The sequence below is a fragment of the Pangasianodon hypophthalmus genome, chromosome 15 (genome assembly GCF_027358585.1).
Source record: "Pangasianodon hypophthalmus isolate fPanHyp1 chromosome 15, fPanHyp1.pri, whole genome shotgun sequence".
Classification (NCBI taxonomy): Eukaryota; Metazoa; Chordata; class Actinopteri; order Siluriformes; family Pangasiidae; genus Pangasianodon; species Pangasianodon hypophthalmus.
Window position 1 is genome coordinate 10,021,505 of NC_069724.1, and position 4,857 is coordinate 10,026,361.

Consider the following 4,857-nt stretch of genomic DNA (forward strand, 5'->3'; position numbering starts at 1 on the left):
TCTGTGTTGTTCTGTGTTTGTCTTATGTAGCACCTTGGTCCTGGAGAAACGTTTCATTTCACTATGTACTTGTATATGGCTGAAATGACAATAAACTCCACTTGAACTTGAACTTGATATGGGCCCATAAGTGTTGCTGTGATTGACAGGGCAGAAATAGTATGCCATCCCTCTCATCCAGACAGCATGGCCAATTTTGCCTTTATCCTTTCTGGCAACAGATGGCTGTGGCAATATCAGAGTCGAACACTCAATCACCTGAGGATGGGTTGCCACTTGTGCATTTGTGAGCCTTAAATTGTCTCTTGTTTTTATGTTACATAGTGTAACGTTTGAATACCTTTTTTTTTTTTTTTTCCGCTTCTTCAGTCCACAATTTATATCCACCTCAAACACAGCTATTAAAAAGGAGGGAGCTAGACCTAATATTTTGGACTAGTTTCAAGTCTTTTGTGTGGTTTTTTAGTTGTAATTAGCTTTTTGCTGAAACCTGTCCTTTAAAGCAGCAAGTTAAAGTAAAAAACCTTGCGTGACTATTAGTCTGAAGTTAGCAAGACGTCTAAAAACACCCCGAACAATTCATGTTCAAATTGCATATGTATTTGTTTAGGACGTTTCAAGTGAATTTAAAATATTGTTCAGAATACAGATTGCTTGACTTAATTCATTGCTTGGGCTCATGTTGCTGCTGCTTAATATGCTATGTTACTGTAAGGATTGGGGGAGGGTTCCAGTGAAGGAGGGAAAATGGCACTGGAGCCTCTAAGCCCAATAAGAATCTGTGAACATCGAACTCTCTCTCACATGCACTCAAAGTCTCTCACGTACTATCAAAGTCTCTTTCTCACACACTAAAAATCGGTCTCAGGGACGCTCGAAGTCTCTCTCACACACTGTCAAAGTCTCTCATACATTCAAAATCTGTCTCACGCACACACAAAATCTGTCTCCTGCACACTCAAAGCCTCTCTTTTGTGTCTTGTAAGTTAGGTTTGATGATGTGTGTAAATGATTTGGGTGTGTGAGAGAGGTTTGATGGTGTGTGTAAGAGGGTATGATAGTGTGTCAGAGAGGTTTGATGGCGTGCGTGAAAGGTTTGATGGTGTGTGTGAGAGAGAGAGAGTATGATAGTGTGTGAGAGAGGTGTGATAGTGTATGTGAGAGTGTATAATAATGTGTGAGAGACATAAAGTTTGAATTTTGTCTGTAATGGCCTCTCATAACATCAACTTAAGCAGCTGCATGAAGTGACACTGAATATGAGGAACTGTCCCTGCTAAATATTGACACAACTTTTGAATTTAAGTTGCTGATTAAGAGTACAACACATTGAAATTAGATGCTACAGATTGCATTTAAGGTATTAAACCTCTAATTGTCTGTCTTGGTCATTTATATCTTTCTCAGGAAGTGTATTTTACAGCCATCTTTCCATATGTAATGATGATAGTGCTGATGTTAAGAGGTCTAACTTTACCTGGTGCACTGCATGGTATCCAGTCTTACCTGTATCCACAACCCTCACGTCTCGCAGACCCACAGGTAGTGAAGTCATGGCAATTACTTTTCTAGTAGTTCAGACAAGAAATTGTATGTCAAAGTCCAGATTTGTCACAATGCATTAAAACATCTAAACTATAGATTTCCATCATCTGAATATCACATAGGTTTGGATTGATGCAGCAACGCAGATTTTCTTCTCCTACAGTTTGGCATCAGGTGTCCAAATTGTACTTGGAAGTTACAGTCATTACAAAAACAATAGCTTTAGGTGAGCTCCCAGCAAAGGAAAGACAATAATTTCAATGTTTTTAATGTCCACTTTTATTCTGAATATTAATCAGCCTTCTGATATTTGTATTGTCTTGTAGAGACAGCATTTGGCTGTGTGTGCTCAATAGCTGTACTAGTTTCTTAGCTGGATTTGTGGTCTTTTCTGTCCTTGGCTTCATGGCAGAGAAGCTGGAGGCTGATATTGAAGATGTAGCACTTCCAGGTGGTTTTAACAAGCACACATATTAGAAAATCTCCCAAATCACAATTATTATGTACCGTAACAAAATATAAAAATGTGAAAATCACAAAATCACATGTAAGTTTGTTTCCTTCTAAAAGTCCAGGTCTGGTGTTTATAACCTACCCTCAAGCAGTGGCAATGATGCCTCTGCCACAACCGTGGTCAGCCTGTTTCTTTATTATGTTTATTTTATTGGTCCTGCATACCCAGGTAATGCTGGAAGCTTATGAGATTTTATCTTTTAACTTTTACACTTTTGCATTTCAGTGGGAAAACAACATTACTTCTTTATTTATCTGCTTAGTTTGTTGGAATTGAGCTGTTCGTATCATCAATCACTGACATATTCCCCACTGTGCTGCGAAGGCTCTATAAGAGGGAGCTCTTCCTGTTATCTTCTGCACTGCCTGCTTCTGCTTTCAGATTTTTTTAACAAACCAGGTAGTAATATATAAGCTAATCCCAACTACAGCCACCCTGTAATGATGACATAAGCCTGGTATATAACTTTAGTTGCCACTTTATTATGTACACTTACCTTCTACCTACATTCATTTCATCAGGTAGACTTAGGTGCATCTTGTAGGTATAGAATAACTGACTGTACATTGTAAAAAATTGAGGGTAAATTTTAGTAATTTACTGGCAACAGGATTGCAACCATAAACAACCATAACCATAGACATATTTACAGTAAAGAAATGTAAAATCTTATGTAATATAAAATAATACATAATCTGGGGGGCACGGTGGCTTAGTGGTTAGGACATTCGCCTCGCACCTCGAGGTTTGAATCCTGCCTCCGACCCTGTGTGTGTGGAGTTTGCATGTTCTCCCCATGGTTCGGGAGTATCTTCCGGGTACTTGGTTTCCTTCCCCAGTCCAAAGACATGCATTGCAGGCTGATTGACATTTCCAAATTGCCCATAGTGTGTGAATGGGTGTGTGATTGTGCCCAGTGATGGTCCTCCAGAGTCCAGATGGATAGGCTCCAGGCTCCCCCCCTCCAACCCTGTGTAGGATAAGTGGTATAGCGAATGGATGGATAATACATAATCCAGTACATTTGCTAAATTGGCTGCTGCTTTTTTAAGAAGTGAATCACAATTGATGGAGGATCTTGGGTCTTGCTTAAGGACCCAACCATAGCAGTTTGACAGTGCTGGGATTTGAACACACAACTTTCTGCTCTGTAACTCAAAGCCTTAACAACTGAGCCAGCACAGCTAGCACAACTTGCTTGTATTGACTGAATTGACTGGTGGTGGTTGAATCAATGCAAGCTAGTGGCTCAGTTGTTAGAGCACACTCTCCAGGGGAATGTCTGGCTGGAGATGTCTAAGTGTATATGTAGAACAGGAATTTGTATGGAGGTAGAGGCGTATGGTAAGTGAAGACCAGACTAATGGCAATCCAAGTTACTATACCTTTGCTTGACCAGTACACTATAGGGATGTGGTTTTTCAAGCCTTGGGAGTCCTAATATGATTTTTTGCTAACAGATAACTCAGAGGGAAAGAGTGAACAGCCACATTCTCCATCATTAAGTTCCCAGCATTTCTTAATAGCCAATACTTGTTCTGGGAATAAAGAGTAGAGCCTTCCCTGGATGAAGGAGCAGAAGGCTCCTGGAGGATAGTCCCAGCAAGGTTTTATGGGTCTTTTGCATTGATCTGCAGGAAGGTGTGTGAAACCTTATTGGAGCTGGGGGATGTTCCATGAGATCTCTCATGCCATGTCAGTCAGTCCATCTAGGGTAAGATATGGGGTGTTGAAAGTGAGGGCAAACTCTACAGCTGAGTAAGCAACAGAGAAAATAGGGATACAGTTTATTTGAAGCATACCTGCTGTTGGATTCAGGTTTTTTTTTCTTAGTGTTGTTTTGAAGCAGGATGTTTAGTAGCCAGGGTGTTATCTTACTAGTGTAACTGCACAGATGTCAATTGCTACAACTGCATTTTTCATTTTTGAAAATTTGTTATTCTTCCTGTTCTTTCTCCACAGGGAGGAGTCTACATCTTCCAGCTAACTGATTATTATGGATTTAATGGTGCTTGTTCCTTCTTCGTGTGTCTAATTGAAACACTAGTAATTGGATGGATTTTTGGTATGTGTTATTGTCCATTTTGATACAAGTCTTTATAGATATGAATGTAATAAAAGTAAATCTCGCACTTTTTGAATTTCACTCAAATCAGGAGCTGAGCGCATGTCTGATATCATCGAGGACATGTGTGATAAGCGGCCCAGTGCATTCTTCAAATACTGCTGGTGTTATTTCACTCCACTGATGTGTCTTGTAAGTTATTCATCCTAACATATATGTATTGCCAATATACACATTTTATACTGGCAAAACTTCCATAGTGTATTATACTTCTTCCTACTTTTGCTCATTATAATCAAAAACATCTGTCAGTTTCTATCACTTACTCAACCTTTTCTTTGATTAAAGGGATCCTTAAATTTTACCTGGCAAAATATAAGCCCCTCATGTATAACAATGTTTACGTATATCCAAACTGGGCTTATGGTCTTGGATGGGTCATGAGCTTAATTTCCCCTTTGCTGGTCATTACATGGGGCTTGGTGAAGCTATACACTCACTCAGGAACACTAAAACAGGTAAGACAAGATAGTTAACGTATTTAACAGTTTTTTCATTGACATTTGGGTAGAACCTATCAGTTACATAATCCGTAGAATAAAATGTGTCAATTGTTGGTTTTCTTTCTAAACAGCATTTTAAAAGTCTGTGTACTCCAGATGACAAACTTCCTTTGACCTGAAAGCAACGAGCACAGCTGCAGATGAATGAGACTCCAATGGCAGAAATTTGA

General features: G+C 39.3%; 1 pseudogene; it reads left to right on the forward strand.

The window, feature by feature from the left end:
• Window positions 1–1,078: 1,078 nt before the first annotated feature.
• Window positions 1,079–4,857, forward strand: LOC113541441 (sodium- and chloride-dependent GABA transporter 3-like; annotated as a pseudogene).